Source organism: Mytilus edulis, chromosome 11, assembly GCF_963676685.1.
Source record: "Mytilus edulis chromosome 11, xbMytEdul2.2, whole genome shotgun sequence".
In the NCBI taxonomy this organism is placed as follows: domain Eukaryota; kingdom Metazoa; phylum Mollusca; class Bivalvia; order Mytilida; family Mytilidae; genus Mytilus; species Mytilus edulis.
The window spans coordinates 36287820-36305972 of record NC_092354.1 but is presented as its reverse complement, the minus strand read 5'-3'; the positions used below and the strand labels follow the sequence as shown (position 1 = coordinate 36305972).

Here is an 18153-nt window from a genome sequence, read left to right as displayed (position 1 = left end):
AAATGTCAGATGAAACCATTATCCTCGTCTTTTCAGTGAACAAGTCTACTACGTTTGAATTATAGTTATCCCGTACCATTGTAAACTCGTACCAACGTCAACTCGTACCACTAAAAAAAAACTCGTACCAATGCAAACTCGTACCACTGCTAACTCGAACCAAATGGTGTTAAATAATGAATATATACTTTACTTTCACTCAATACCTCTTAAGTCTGTAAAATATATATACATTTTAATTTGAAAGTACAATGACCAATTTGTAGCTAATGTTCCTTGTCTATTGGTCCTGGATAGAAAATACTTTAGACTGGTTTTTTAATTACTTATATTTGTAATATTATTAAAGTTCTCTCACCCCAAGAACATATTTATTTTTCATGAATTAATCATAGCAGTTAAAACGGTTAATCAAAATGATTTCCAAAATGAAATTCTTACTGTCTATAAATAAAAATGAAATGTAACTGTTTCCTTTAAAGGGGTTTCCCGAATTTTCCCGCCAAAAAGCACATGGCTTTCATCATAAGCATAGCATTCCGGATTTGTGATCTGACATGGATTACAGCTTTAATAAATTTAATTTGGATATAGATATTCAACTTAAGGTACAGTTAAAGCAATGTTTTTTTTTACTTTCTTCTGGATTAAAACTAGTTTGAACGATCAGTTTAAAAAATAAAACTTATAAAACATTCGTATTTTTGTCTAAGCTTTCCTTAAAATCCAGTATAAAATTAAAGTAATTCAACTTTATTTTTATTCACAAAAAAAAAACATAAAACATTCATGTTTTTTAATATATTTTTAATGATACGACTTCCCAGTGGTACGAGTTTACGTTGGTACGAGTTAACTTGCTTCCCTACGTTTGTTGACACTCGACGGTCCACCGTGTTAGCAATTTTATTTCACATGTTTTCGAAATATTGAAGATCATTTTTCGCAATGTTTCCTGAAAATTGATAAATGTCAAAGCAACGTAGAGCTGTTTGTTCTTGTTCGTATAATAAAATTGAGAATGGAAATGGGGAATGTGTCAAAGAGACAACAACCCGACCATAGAAAAACATACAACAGCAGAAAGTCACCAACAGGTCTTCAATGCAGCGAAAAATTCACGCCTCCGGAGGCGTCCTTCAACTGGCCCTAAACAATACATCAGTGATAACGATTTAATGTCATGTTTGTCTGTGATGACCCCCCCCCCCCCTTTCGGGATTGCATGAGAATTATAGTTATCTCGTACCCACATGCACTTGTTTCTATCCATATAAAACTATTTTGGATAGAAACAAGTGCCTGTGCTCGTACCGCATCAGAAGGACATACATGTATATCAACTGAGCAATAATGTTTGGAACTTAGTTTTAAAAATGATGACAAAGTACCATTATGAAAATATTTTTATTAAGCTGAAATATATATTTATTCTTTACATGTTTATGTCTTGTAAGATATTTTATTTCTTTCCCGTTTTTTAACATTTGCGTCTGGAAAGTTGAAATGTTTTAACTTAATCATTTGTGTTAATGGTTAAATATAAATTAATAATGAAAATTGTTAAAATTAAATCAATAAAGGAAATTATTGCCCAGTTACAAACACTACCAGGGGATAATCCATGATGATTTCTTTTTGAGTTATATGTTTCAGCACATGTATATTTGACCCCAACTTTAGCCTGGTAAACGTGTTGTCTCCTTGTGAAATATAAAACATATTAAAAATGACTTTCTGCTAAAGTCTTTTATTTATATAAAGTTAAAACCTTCTTACTTCTAACTAGACAACACTCATGTCAGGTTTAATTATTATATATATGTGGATGAAAAATAAAAGTCCCCAAACATTAACATGACAGCAATTGCTTTTACAGCCTTTAAGGCTTTGATTTATAGAATTGACTTATGTGCTTGTTAAAACTTTTGGTCAAGGTAGTTTTTTATAGAGTTGATGTCCAATCAACTTGATACTTAGTATACATGTTCCCTATCACTACTTGACGAAAAAAACGACTGTCCATACCAGTAACAGTCGTTGTACGACTGTCATGGTCTGTAAAAGACTTATGATGACTGTCAAATCTTTCATATTTATGTTCTAATTCGTTTCACTTAAACGAACATAAAATATTTATCAAATAAATAACTGGAACTCTCACATGGACCATAAACTATGTTTATATCATAAACTATGTTTATGTCATAAACAAGAAGCAACGCTTATCGATTCAACACTTAACGGATTAACTACATGGGACCTAAGTTGAGTACACATTTATTATTCAAAAGATCTGATATCACTTCTGTAACTAAAAGTTCATTGTTCTTTGTAGGAGTAGAAATGAAAGGAATGAAATATCCATGTTCAAGAATATCTAAAACAAATTCACTAGCACCAATACTTTTCCAATATGAAATATGACTTTTAAGTCTACCTTTTACACTACATCTGTTTTTAAAACTGTTGTTCTCATATTCATAAAGTTTGGAGTCTAAAGTTAAATTAATGTCTTCATTATCTAAACAAAACAGTGGAGAATCTAAATAATACTTATCATTTATGTCTGTTTCACTGCTGACCATGGGCAGCTTTGATAATTTTGGGACAATTTCTCCTCCAATGTCCTTGCTCCTGACAGCTGAAACAGAAATATGTTGCACTAGGTCCATAGTTGCTCCTTTGGGCACGAAAATTACCACCGACATTTGCTGAAGTGGCCGTTGCAACAGGTGCAACACGTGGCGGCTCAGTTGACTTAAGTGTAGCACTGTTTCCAGGTTTCTTTGATGTTTTCTGTTTACGGAACTTCTTTGCACGTAACGCTCTGTTCTCAGCATATCCCCCAAGGGTGACTGGGGGTAGAAATATGGTCACTTGGTCTTCTTCCGACCGGCAGTAAAACGCTTGCCGAAGTGGGGCGTCCGTTTGGCTGTGCGGGATGTATCAAGTTCGCAGTCACGTCCGGTCAGATTGGGGACGTTAAATCCGATGCCTCGTGTTAAGATTGATTGATTGTTGGTTGCTTAACGTCCAGTGGCAAATATTTCATGCATATTCAGGACGAGAACAAGTTAACAATAAATACAATAGGTAGGTTGTTGTAATAGAGGCCATCTAGGATGATGGTCGGGGAAATTTGGACTGCCACTAGAAAATGAGGATATATTGGATAGGGACAGAAATTTTGCCTTGCAACAGGCCACCTACGGACCCCTCAAAGAGTTGTTGCAAGGGTTCTTAACGTGCAAAGAGCGTGGCATTCTCTTTACAGAAATATTTGCCACTGGACGTTAAGCAACCAACAATCAATCAATCAATCTCAGCATATCTGATCTTTTTCTCGTCCTCCGAATCGGAGGCAAGTTCATCCGAAAGGTACTCCTTAACGATATCCCAACCTGCGGGTGATTTGTCAGCAATTTTAATGCACTTATTCCTCTTATGGATCTTATCCCTTATGGTATAAAAGTTCAAAGAGGCAAATAAGTTTGCTACATATACATGCATCACAATGCTGCGCACTTACAAATTTTATGAACTAAAACAGTGGTTTTGTGTGCACATGTACGTACATATCATAACAAAGAAGCATACCAACTATTAAAGCTTTCACAGCCAGCTCATTAATATCAGAGCTGTTATCAAAATGTGAAATAAGATTTTCGCTGTCTTTATCTTGCATAGCTGATTGAAAAGCTTGAGGGGAGTTTTCCTGCCATTTGAATTTACTACCCATGACTTTAGAATCCTGCTGTGGAATTGTATCAATAAAATGATGGCTAAGAATTTTCCATGATAATTTACAGTGACAGTCACTTAAAGTTGGGTTAAAAGTTGAAACATTAAAATACAAAATGTTTTTCATCAAACTATCTGAAGCCAGTAAATAATCAACGACACTGGTACCCATGTGATTAAAGAATCACCCAAAGTTCTACCGTTTAACAAACGAATTTGGCTACCCAGGCATAATTCAATCAGCTCTTTACCTCTAGTATCGACTGTTGTATCCCTGCTGTTTCTGACATTCAAACTGAAATCAACTGGGTAATCATCATTACTAATTGGAAGATGATCTGCACTGTCCGAGGAAACAAAGTCTAATAGATTACCACAACGTGCATTAAAATCCCCACAAAGTAGGACATCTCCCTTAGACTTAAAATGTAATATGTCTTTTTCTAACAGCTGAAGTATATCAGTGGACAGATTTTTAGTATAAATGGATTGGGCTGGTGGATCATATGCCACGCATAAATATAAATCATGATTAAAGTTAAATTAAGATTTATCAAATTTCATCCACTGAAAGTCTTTTTGTGAGTTCACTAGCAAAGAAATATGAGGCTTTAGGGCCTGTTTGATAAATATAGCTAACCCTCCAAAATATCTACCGTTGCCAGAAATGGGCCGACAAACAGGCTAGAATTTTAACTCATCTATAAAGAGGGGTGTATTATAACCTTTGTGTGTTTCCGCTAGGAGAATAATATATGCTTTGATCTCGGACAGAAACATATCATCGTCCAATTTATTCATACCATTGAAAAGACAGTTGAAAAATCTAGATAATCGGCTTTAATGTCAGCATAGTGTTGCTGAATTAAAAGAGGATTTGTTTTAGTTTTATTGTGTTCACGGAGATCAAATATAATTTTTGGTTCGGGAAGTTCCAATGGAGGACATTTTCAAGTTTTAAATTGATCAACAGATTTTAAATCAAAAGAAGCTAAATGTGGTTCTTATTCATATTTCGCCTTCGGTCTCAAGTAATGAATTAGCTTAACTTCTCTATGAGGGGTGAAGCTTACATGTAATATCTCTGTTTAAAGAAACAAACTATAACCACCAGACCATAGCTGGCCAGTGACCTTGACCCTAGTATATAAGCACCTGTTCCATAATAACTTGTCATTAATTTTCTAGAGGGTGTGAAGTGAACACTTCACTTGAATTCTTTTTAGTTATTTTATTTTTATCTAAGATTTAGGGGAAAGTTACTAAAGTTACATTTAACTTGTCTACGATGTACGACAAGTTCTAATGTCATTTTGTTAATTAGAAATAATAATTCCTCAAGTGTCTACGATGTATGACAAGTGTTGATGGAAATTAATTTAAAAATTTCTTGTCTACGATGTATGACAAGTGTGGATGGAAATTAATTAAAAATTGTATTGTCTACGATGTATGACAATTTTATATATTCATTAAGTTTTTGCTTAAGCACAATGTAAAGCACATTTGTTACTTAATTCATACTCCTGTTTGTTAAACAGGTGGATATTTAAAAGTATTTCTATTCACCTGAAGGTCTTGAGTACTCTTCAGAATTTACACGTGTTTTACCTGCACAGGTACACATTATTTTATTACAATGGCTGAATTTGATTATGCAAATGTATTGCTTTTGCAAGATGTTTAGAATGATGTTTACACTTACAAGGGTGATGGCTATGATTTTCATCACCTCTGGGTTGTTTTAGAAATTAAAGATGATAAATTTAATAGGAAAACAAGAGGTATTTTGAATAAATCCTCTTCTTAAACAGTTATAAAACCTAGTAGTTTTATAAAAGATCATAATGGCATTGCAATTGGAAATAATTGACAAAGCAACAGAACCTGTCAAAAGTAAGTGTTAAAATCTAGTGCTACTTGTATAGCTTCAAAATCTCCTTGATTTGTGAATATTTCTCAAGATAGTGCTGTTGAGATTTAAAATATGCATGTATATTGATGCATTGAATCATTATTATTAATGTAGTAAATAAACTGTATAATCATGAGGTTTGAGACATTTTCTCTGCCTTCAACTCAAGCAGAGTTAGTAGAGAAACCTGCTGCTTTATTCGAATTTTGCCATTAGAGGCTTACTTTAATGAAGATTTAGTTCTAAATTTTGATCTGAAGTACTGTAATGGTACTGTGCATGTACCTCCTTTTGAAGTTTGTGCCATGGCTGATTATAGTACAGCCGGAGCTGAATTTGATACGTCTTTTGATCCTGCATTAAGGTTTTCAGAAGCCTTTAAGGCTTCTCTTAGTGAGATTAATGGTCCATTATCTCATCCTGTTTGTTGAACAGTTTAATCATAATTTTGCTTGGAAAATCCCAAAATTGTTTAAAAAGGCAGATAACTGTGTCTAAGTTTTCTTCTGGACTTTCTGTGACTGTTAATAATACTACCATGTCAGTTAATATCAAATCAGGAAAATATCAAGTTCATGGAGGAGTAATACTATCACCCTGAGAACTGTGAGAATCCTAGTGTGTCTAGGATAAATAACAAGATCGAAATGGCACTGCCTAGACAGGCCCACTCTGTGGTTTCAAAGATGCAGGAAACCCAGAGATACTTTTTAAGGGGTTGATCATCACCCCTATTGTTGAGTTGGCTAGTTTTTGTTGTAAGAATGAGCCATTGGATCTTGATATTACAAGGATTTTATTGTAAATTCTATTTGTTTGTTTGACCATGGGTTTCTGGTTAAACGCATAGGAGATGCTCAGAAATATCTAGATGATAAAACTTATTTGCAATTCTGATGTGATAATTGATTTATCACGTTTTTAGTTATGATTGCATGAAGCAAACTTGGTGATAATACAAAGATTCTAAAGCAAATTCTAGATTCCTTGGAAGAGGTTCCAGGTCTAGCAATTATTTTACTCCCAGCTGTTATGGGAAAGGCAATAACTGTAGAGGCTCTGTTGGTCAACAGGGCTTATACTAGTAGGCAATTCCCTTCATTTAGAGGGAGAGGTTTCCCAAAAGGGACCAGAGAATCTCAAAGAGGTCACATTTCTCAACTAGTTGCTATATACAGTAGATAACTTAAATATTATGTTTGGAAAATGTTACTAATGATCTATTGATATTAGATTTAATAAGAAATGGTTATAAAATTATTTTAAATGATGTACCACAAGGTTCATCATTTTTTAATAAAATACATTTCACCTTTCATAAGGATGAAATAATTTCAGAAGTCCAAAAATTGATAGCTAAGGGAGCTATTTAAGAGGTTGATCGATCATTGGAAAATCAGTTTATTTCCTATATTTTCTTAGTTCCTAAGAAAGATGGGTCTTCAAGGCCTGTTATCTATTTGAAAAATTCAAACAAACTAAGCTTGTGGCTAATCAGCATTTGGAGCAGGACCATTTATCTTTTACTAGTACTAGTGTGATGGTGGTTATGGTTATTGTTGTTGCATCGATAATTGTAGTAATGTGGTCCTGGTATCCGGTATTGATTATGTTAGAGTAGATGGAGGCATTGACCAAAACCTTGGCAACTGGTTTTTGTTGGCTTCTGAAATATACATATATTAACTGTATTTAGATTGTTTTTTTTCCAATGCCATGTGAAATTGCTTGCAGCCATTCATTATTGTATATTTAGTAATTTATTGTTCGTGACATATTATTTCCATAGCGTCTTATTTCGCAATGTACACAACTGATGTACGACATCACAGACGCAAGGATCAGATACAATATTTCCTGTTCAAACGTCCACTTTCCCGTAGTCTTGTATGCTGATAAGTTATCGATACCTATGCTGTACTTTTCATCACGAAAAAATCAATTTGCTACCTCAAACGAATATAAAGTATTTATAAAATTTTAAAAAATATCACTTCTTTCATAAGAATTGCTCGCTAGCTTGTGCAGCTTACTGTGATAATTTTATTAAAACAAAAAATTGAGTTCCGATGTCATCATGATACCAGAAACACCGCTGTGTAATACACGACAGCCTTTAAAATAGAAAAATCGAAATGAGCATTTATAGGTATTCATGATCAACCAAACAATGTCATACTGGTAGTACATGCGCATGACATTTCATAGTTCCAAGCATCTAAATTTTAAAACACAAACCGGTTTATCTAGAAACATAAACACCAATGGATGACCACTATGCGGACACACACTCACGTGTGATTGTTTACATAATAGAAACACGTGTTTGCTCACTTTTAATAAATGTATTTATGTATGTGATAGCTTTCATTATTAATCAGGGTATTTGACATTTATGACATGTAATTGAAATTAAAAAAGTAAAAACCGTGTGAACAACTTTAAGATTCATATATATTTTCAGAATGTTGTCATAAATAGTTATCGATTGTGGTAAAATACACAACCATCAAAAATAAATCGCAAGTCTCAAGCTTACAATTTCTTATTTATTGTTCTTTTCAATATTGTCATTTTCGAGAAGATTTATAGTTGTTATATAATAAAAGACTTTGGTAACTATACACAGTTAAAGAAAAAGCACGTGAATATCTTTTTGAAGCTATTAAGACTTCATAATAAATGATAATCGACTGTAGTAAAAAAATAGAATTGGATATAAATCACAAGACTCATGCATTTATATGAGATATATTTTACGTGTATATTTATTTTGCCATTAATAAATGACTTTCGAGGACTTTATATTTATGATACAAAACTTTTTATAATTTTACATCCGTAATAAAATTTAAAAAAAAACGTGTCTGGCGTATAGATTTTTAATGATTAACTGCTTGGGCATTTTAACTAGGAAGTTGCGTGTCGCAAGGTTAAATTTCTGTCCCTACCCAATATATCCTCATGTTCCCGTGGTAGTTTAAATCTCAATGAAATTCATCCCAGACGGCCACTATTACAGAACATTCCTCTTGTTTTAATTGTTAATTTGTTCTCGTCCTAAATATTCAGACAACTTTGATGGGCTAGATTACTTCAACTGTATTTAACAAAGACTTTCGGACTTTAGTAGCAGCGCTTTTCGGACTTTCAGATAGCCTTAGCTAATAGCATACTCTCCCACAAGGATGAATGAGGAGTGTATGTATGGTCACTACTGGTCTACTTCCAACCGACAGAAAATCACTTGGTCAAAGTGGGGAGTCCCAATTGGCTTTACGCGCTGTACAATGTACACGTCGTCGTCTGGTCTGATTGGAACATCAAACTCGATGACTCGTGTAAAGATAGTTACACGTTTTTGCACGTCAAGAACCCTTGCAACGCTTTTTAGAGCTCTGTACATGACCTGTTGCAAAGCAAAACTTTTGTCCCTGTCTAATTCCAAGTCAATTTCAAGTCACAATCCAAATTTCACCAACCGTTGTTCCCTATTGCATGATCTATTTATTCTGTTTATTGTTGATTGATTGTTGGTTGCTTAACGTCCAGTGGCAAATATTTCATGCATATTCAGAACGAGAACAAGTTCACAATAAATACAATAGGTAGGTTGTTGTAATAGAGGCCATCTAGGATGATGGTCGGGGAAATTTGGACTGCCACTGGAAAATGAGGGTATATTGGATAGGGACAGAAATTTTGCCTTGCAACAGGCCACCTACGGACCCCTCAAAGAGTTGTTGCAAGGGTTCTTAACGTGCAAAGAGCGTGGCACTCTCTTTACACGAGGCATCGGATTTAACGTCCCCTTCTGACGGACGTGACTGCGAACTTGATACATCCCGCAGTCAAACGGACGCCCCACTTCGGCAAGCGTTTTACTGCCGGTCGGGAGAAGATCAAGTGACCATATTTCTATACCCCAGTCACCCTTGGGGATTCTGTTTATTGTATATTTGTTCTCGTAATAAACATGTATGAGTATTGTCAACTGGACGATTGTAGCCAACAAATCAATCAATTTATACATACTACCACTCGTGATTTACATAATCGGACAACTTGACGTTAGTGTCTTATAGAGATGTAAATGCAAATACGTTACAACTACTCAATGTGCAGATACTAAAATCATTCAATAGCTCTATAGTGTTACTCAAATTATTTTGAAAATGTTTTTTTGTAGACATTGCTAGGTTTGATTCGACTTGTGAGTGACTATACAATTGGGAACTTCCACAAAGTGACAATTGATATGTAATCCGTTTTTTACATTAAATGGTCAATAATCAGAACGAAACAAAATATTTTAAAATAGTACACTATAAGAAATACTCCAAGATGAGGAAAATTAAAATCATATAGTTTTGAAACAAAAAACCTAATCAATTTTCAGGCGTTAATGTGATAACATTATTGCATTCCAATACAAATGATTGTAATTCGTTTCGTCTTTTTTAAATTTCTTTTAAAGAGTGCGTTGATTGGTGCATTATTTTATTGCTTTCTTCGAACTATCGCAATGTACACAGGGAAAGAATATAAATATGATAACTCAATAAGGCTTTTCAGTGTGATTTATTATGAACACAACAGACTAGGATTTTAAAACGCACATTTTATTTCTTTAAATTCTGTCGAACAAAGGTAAGATTTTTCTTAACTGGAGTTAAAGTTTCTATGCCGATTTCAAGTTGAGCACACTGAATAACATGCATAAGTTTTAAGGTAACTTAAATTTAATACACCACCAGAGCTGAAAGTTCTTTATTTCACTAGAAATACTTCACCGGCATGGACCATTTGAAGTTATATTGACTTTACTTCTTCCAGTTTCTATAAATTGTGACCCTTTTAAAACTTCAACCGAAGCAAACCACGTAATAATAGCTAACGTTTATGAAACTGTTTCACACAAATTACTAGCAGCAATAGCAAATTAAATATATCTAAGAAAGTTGAAAAGCAGGATTTAGAAAAAAACAATATTAATAAAAGAATTAGTGAAAGTTGTATTCGTGAATAAAAGCAGTTAACAGTTTGTTATTCGGGTCTTTGCTTTTATGTTATTATGGGAGTCAGCTAGAGGGACAACCATCAAGTTCAACTATTGTAGTAATCTTCTAATAAATTATATCAAATTATATCAATATTGGTAATCATATTTACTTAACAGTTTTAAGCTCACCTGGCCTAAAAGGCCAAGTGAGCTTTTCTCATCACTTGGCGTCCGTCATTGTTAACTTTTACAAAAATCTTCTCTGAAACTACTGGGCCAAATTTAACCAAACTTGGCCACAATTATCATTAGTGTATCTAGTTTTAAAATGTGTCCGGTCACCCGGCAAAAAAACCACGATGGCCGCCATGTGCTAAAAATAGAACATAGGGGTAAAATGTAGATTTGGGCTGGTAACTCTGAAACCGAAACATTTAAAGCAAATCTGACATGGGATTAAATTGTTTATAATGTCAAGATCTATCTGCCTTGAAATTTCCAGACGAATCCGACAACCGGTTGTTTGGTTACTGACTTGAATTGGCAGTGTTAAGGAAATTTTGCCGGTTTTTGGTTATTATCTTTAATATTATTATAGATAGATATGAACTGTAAATTGCAATTATGTTCAGCAAAATAAGTTCTACAAATAAGTGTGCATGACCAAAATGGTCAGTTGATCCCTTAAGGAATTATTGCCCTTGATAGTACTTTTTACCAATTTTTCATACATTTTTGTAATCTTTTACAAAAATCTTCTCCTGAAACTACTGGGGGTAATTTAACCATGCCTGGCCACAATCATCATTGGGGTTTCTAAAAAAAAATTAAGTGCGGTGACTTAGCCAACCAACCAAGATCGCCGCCATGGCTTAAAATAGACCATAGGGGTAAAATGTAGATTTTGGCTGATAACTCTACAACTAAAGCATTTAGAGCAAATTGGACATGGGTTAAAATGTTTATCAAGTCAAAACCAATCTGACAACCGGTTGTTGGGTTGCTGCATCTGAATTGGCAATTAATAGGAAATTTTCCTGTTTTTGGTTATTATCATGAATATTATTATAGATAGAGATGAACTGTAAACAGCAATATATAATGTTCAGCAAAGTAAGATTTACAAACAAGTCAATATGACCAAATGGTTCAGTTGACCCCTTAAGGAGCTATTGCTCTTTACAGTCATTTTTTTACAATTTTTGTAATTTTTGTAAATCTTAACAAAATATTATCCTCTGTTACTAATGGGCAAAGTTCATAATAGATATAGATAATTGTAAGTAGCATGAATGTTCAGTAAAGTAAGACCTGCTTACACATCACCATCAACGAAAAAAAATTTAGTCATTAGTCCATCTGTGTCTTTTGTTAAATATGCACATAACCCTATGTGTAATAATAGGCTATAATAGAGCCAGCAAGACAGAATGTTTCACAATTTAAATGAAAAAATCAAGTCACATTTAAAACAAAATAATAAACGAAAATGAATATGACATCCTTCATATAAAGACAACTATAATATCCAAGTATTAATCTAGATTTATTTTAAAATCAAACGAGCTTATGTGGAAAGCATTCTCACGAATTAAGACGATAATATGCTACAACAGATAAAGAGATGCAACGAAAAGTTTTTTTAACACAACAGAAGGCTTAGGATTTAACATATATTTAAGACCGGAAATGATTGAAAATATTAACATAGTCGAAAAAAAAACTCCAACTTAAACAAAGTTGTTTTAAACAATAAGGTTTTAACCCCCGGTACATTTTGCCTAGAACGTTTGTTGACAACAAAAATGTTGTCTGGTGACGACCTTATTTTTTAACAAACATTCGGCATTCCCAAGAATGCAACTGTGCTTCTTTTTTTGTCTACTTATTTCTTTATTCAAATATCACTTGTTACAGAAGCTTCTAAGAAACTTCACGTTCCGGTATAAATATGAAGTTTTTCAATGAATCATTCATACATTTATGATTGTGTATCAACTTGAGGAAGGAGGTTAAGACTGCACCATATTTTAACTCATAAGATCGGTTGAGTTATTACAATAATTAGCGACAAAAGGTATTATATTCGCTTCTCAATTGTAAGCTTTACCTGTATATAGAAGTCCAGCAAAGCTTTCATTAAGTTGATACGATATTGATTGATTGATGTTTGGTTTTATCGTCCGGCTATCTTGGTAGATATTGCAGACTCGCTCGAAATATTTTTGCAGTATTGAATCTGCTGTTCTTTTCCTTTTTAATGCCATACAATTTTCTGGAACTATCAGTTTATATACTGCTTTCGTTGATAGATACACATAAAAAAACTAATAAACTGCGAGTTTTAAGTCGTCAAATTAAAGCTGTTTTATTGATTTTTTTACGGATACCATTTTGGTTGGTTGATCGTTCTAGTATTAATTCACATATGACGAATTAGACCTGTCATTTGTTTAAACTAAAATGAGCTAAGAGACGGCAGTTACATATGGAGCAGGATCTGCTATTTCCTGTTGTTTTACTTTTTTTGTACGGGATTGTCATTTCTGTTTTGGCTAAGGAGTTTGACAACCCCTTGTGTGTCTTTCAGTTCTTTCTTATTTGGCCTCTAACATGTTTTGACTCGAATGTGTACAAACTTGTAACCTTGCAAACGAGAACGCAAAGTTAATATGTATTAGAAGTATTTAGCTTTAGATGAAATAAATAAAATTAAAAAATTGCATTAGTTGATATTGCAGAAAATATACAATGCCAAAAAAAACATTGCTTTGCACTATGTGAAGTTACGCATTCCTAAAATATATTGCATTGCCTGCTGGGAGGTTCCTTCATTTCGTTTTTATTTGACGACTGAACAAACAAAAAAAAAAAAATAACAAGAAAGCAGAATTTGTTTTCATGTTTATTCCTTTTACCATTACAGAGAGTACATAATGGAATGTATCACAAACCCTTTGGAGGAATAGTTACAATTGAAGATTAACCACGAAAAATATCTGAAGCCACTTTCAAACGTTATAATGGACTCACAACAGAACAATTCTGCAATACGTCAACCGATTAATCTTGGTAACTGGTTAAAATACTTTTTTTATGTAACACTTAAAGAAAAAAATTACAAGATAAAAAAAAATCGTTATTTGTCCCCAGCATTTTTGTTTTGTTTATTATATTGTTTTTCGTTAGTCTTAATCCTTTTATCCTTATGTCACAACATATTCAATTTAATAACAATCAATATGAAACATCAGCTTTAATTAGTGACAACAGAATCCATATTTTTTATCAAAGAATATTTACAGGGTCAAGAAGTTCTACAAACCAATACCTTTGCCTATCTTGAACACGGAAACAAAAATAATTGGCACACGATTTGGAAAACAGGATTAAAGTACGGTCTTTACTTAAGTCTTTATATGAAATTTGATTGAATGACAGTAATTTTTTTTATGCCTGAAACTGTTTAAAATCACAGAAATATTGTATAACAGTATTGTTGGTACGATTGTCCTCCACATCACATTAAAATATGAAACAAAACAACACCCTTTTAGGATAAATATCATATTTATTCCAATCAATCAAATAAAGGCAACAGTAATATACTGCTGTTTCAAAAGTCGTACATCAATTGGGAGAAAACATTGATTGATTGTGTTGGTTGCTTAACGTTCAGTGGCAAATATTACATGCATGTTCAGGACGAGAACAAGTCAACAATAAAAACACTAGGTAGGTCTATAGAGGCCTTCCTGAATGATTCTCGGGAAAATTGGGACTGCCAATAGAAAATGGAGTATATTGAATAGGAACAGAAATTTTGCCTCGTAACAGGCCACCTACCGACCCCTCAATCAATTGTGTTCATATCGTGCAATAAGGCATCGGATTGACGTCCCGATTCTGACTGCCAACGGACGACCAACTTACAATATTAATTAATGTTTGTGCTTTTATTTGTATTGCCGTCTTGTAATGTTGTCATGTTAGTTGTATATTAATGATTGTCATAAAACACGCGGTTTTGCTAGGGGAGATTAGAAAAAAATCCGTGTAACAAACTGAAACCGAGGAAAACACATCTTCTTTTAGAGGAAAACAACAGAACACTGAAGTGCAAAAAATAACAAACGACAATTCAACATATATAGAAACGAAAAATTAGATAACAACTGTCATATATTCCTGACTTGCTACATAACATTTTAAGAAAAGTGGTGGGTTGAAACTTGTGTGGTGGCTAGCCAAACATCTTGTTTTAAGGCAATGATTAATATACCGCTAAAATGACAACATATTTGTTGTTAAACACGGAATATTCTTTAAGTTTTATATTATATTTTAGATTACAAACTATTACCCATTAAAAGCCGGGTTTTCACAGTAAAGACCACTTCACAAAACTCACAAAAACATTAATTAATTCATTATAATCGTACAAATGACAGTTATTGTAATTTAATCATAAACATTAAAGTCATCGAAGTCAAAATAACTCTCCATGCAATGGATATATACTACACTTACAATAGTTATGAAAGGTACCAGGATTATAATTTAGTACGCCAGACGTGCGTTTCGTCTACATAAGACTCATCAATAACACTTAAATTATATCAGAATATTTATAAAGCCAAACAAACACAGTTGAAGAGATCTATTGAGGATTCAAAATTCCAAAAATTTGTGCTAAATACGGCTAAGGTAATCTATGCCTGGGATAAGATAATCCTTAATTTTTCGAAACATTCAAAGTTTTGTAAACTGGGTATTTATATAAATGACCACATTATTGATTTTCATGTCAACACCGACGTGTGAACTACTGGGCTGCTGATACCCTCGGGGACGAAACGTCCAACAAAAGTGGCATCGACCCAGTGGTGTAAATGGTTATGAAAGGTACCAGGATTATAATTTAGTACGCCACACGCGCGTTTCGCCTACACAAGATTCATCAGTGACGCTCATATCAAAATATTTTGAGTTTTTCGAAAAATTCAAAGTTTTGTAAACAGGAAATTTAAAAAAAAATACAACATTACTGAAATTTAGTACTTTATTATTTTTTCCAGAAGCAATATCAAACACAGATGAAGCATTCACGCAAGCTCAAGTAGCTCAAGCATCTGTCAGATACATCCGTTCTCTTTCTGCCAACTTGCGCCAACAAATAAATATTAGAAAGGGAATTCAGAATATTTACAGCTGCATCAAAATAGATAATATATTTGTGTTTACCGACTATTATAATAATCAACTTATTATTTATAATGCAGACGTTATTGATGCTCATTATATTTCTTTCCCCATTAAACCATTTTATATAACAAAGGTAGATAGTAACACCGTAGCAGTATCCTGTACTAGCAAAACCATACTGATAATAAATATTTGTACAGGTTCTGTCACAAGTTCAATCAAAACCAGTAGTCGCTGCTATGGAATATGATGAAAACAACCTCTATGTTGTAAATGATAATAAAATAGATGTGATAGACCTGACAGGTAAATTTAAAAATACAATACCCATTCCTTCACTCAATATCCGAGACATTTCAGTATATAAAGACACATTGATCTGTATAGACAACAAATCAATATACTACTGCTCGTTAGATTGAACATTAAAGTGGCAGTTTAACAACGATAAATTTAAAGATTTACGTGGTGTGACAACAGATTGTGAGGGGAACGTGTACGTGACGGATGCATGGGTGAACACCGTATTTTTTGTATCTGGCATCGGTAATCGGTTTGGAGATATTCTCAATGGACGAGATGGACTCGACAAGCCGTGCGGAGTTCACTTTGACAAAAAAGAAAATGTTTTGCTTGTTTGTAATGCACATGTCGGAAAGTCTTTTCTTTTTGACATAAAAAAGGAACTCGAATAAAAGAATAACTATTCTTAAAGACAAGAGGTTTTGTTTTCGGAAATCAAGTGAATTTTGTTACTTATAAAGAATGAACTACATTACTTGAATACTCATATTTTATAAGATCTATTTGGATTGTGAGGACAACAAACAATGCAGAATAAATTTCAGAAATTGTTTCAGAGGATAAAGTTCATGAATGCGTTAATTCTCGATAATTATTCGTTTTATAATTAATACACTAAATACGGATATCAAAGTTAACAGAATAAAACAGGATAAAGTAACTTCAATATAATTGTAGGATATCTTAAGGTTCATGTCTGCTTGACGAATACCTTTTTTGTCTGTTAATCGTCCGTTCATTATTACCGCCTTTTAAGTCGATTGACTTATTGTTACGTGTCCAACAAATAAATCCATTATTCCTTTTATTCATATACAAATATATTTTTTCTCAGGTTAGATGGTATGTTTGAAAATGTGACGCAAAAAACATGGTCTTACACCATATAGATTGATATGCTCTTGTTTAAATAGCTTGGTACCCTGCTTATGTTAACTACGATAACGGTATATGGGTCATTTTCAAAAAATGTCGAATTTTGAAATTGAAAAATTTATTAAAAGTTACTTATTCAAACAACCCTCTACATAGGCAAATCAAAACAAACAGTACTTTAAGAACAACATATTAAAAGATGCAATCTTAATGATGTCATACAAGAATATCTTGAAACATTTTTTGATCGGTGGTACAATATTTTGTCTATCCTGTTACCATTTTCAAAAGAAATTTTGGGTTATTAAGAAAAGGTTTAAATAAAATGTTAAGATTGTTTTACGTAGCCAATTAGATGGTTATCAAGATAATAAACTTCTATACATATATATTCATTATGTGAAATAATAGATTATTTGCCAATTTTCTAGATTGTACTGAAAAATGCCTCTAAAAATTGGTTTTCCAAGGTTGTAAAAATTACCACCAGTAATGCAAGTCTAAATAAAGGCAACAGTAGTATACCGCTGTTCAAACTCATAAATCCATGGACAAAAAACAAAATCGGGGTAACAAACTAAAACTGAGGGAAACGCATAAATATAAGAGGAGAACAACGACACAACACTACTATGTAACACACACAGAAACGGACCAAGCATCAGACAAAATCCCACGAGAATAACAAATTAGCATCAAAACCAAATACACGAATTTGGGATAGACAAGTATCGCAATGTCAATTTACACTAAAAAATAAGAGAAAACAAACGACGCAACGTTAAATTGTAACACACACAGAAACGAAATATAATATAACAATGGCCATATTCCTGACTTGGTACAGGACATTTTTAATGGAAAAATGGTGGGTTGAACCTGGTTTTGCGGCAAGCCAAACCTCGCACTTTAATGGCAATGTTAAATATAACATTGAAATGACAACATAATATTACAGGACTACAAGATAGCAATTTATATTGTTAGGCATTTTTGCACCCTTTCAAATAAATCCAACATCAAGTAAATTCCTCATAAGTTAGTTTAATTTTCTCTTTATTTCGTTGGTAACAGGAACGTACGTTTCTGATATATCACTATATAAAAG

The 18153-nt window shown here is 33.1% G+C and overlaps 1 long non-coding RNA gene across 1 annotated transcript; it reads left to right on the top strand.

Moving 5' to 3' along the window:
* Window positions 1–10252: 10252 nt before the first annotated feature.
* On the top strand, window positions 10253–17353 carry LOC139494820 (uncharacterized). The gene is made up of 3 exons (XR_011657171.1): window positions 10253–10309; window positions 13588–13733; window positions 15740–17353. It is a non-coding gene; the product is annotated as an uncharacterized lncRNA (long non-coding RNA).
* Window positions 17354–18153: the final 800 nt, after the last annotated feature.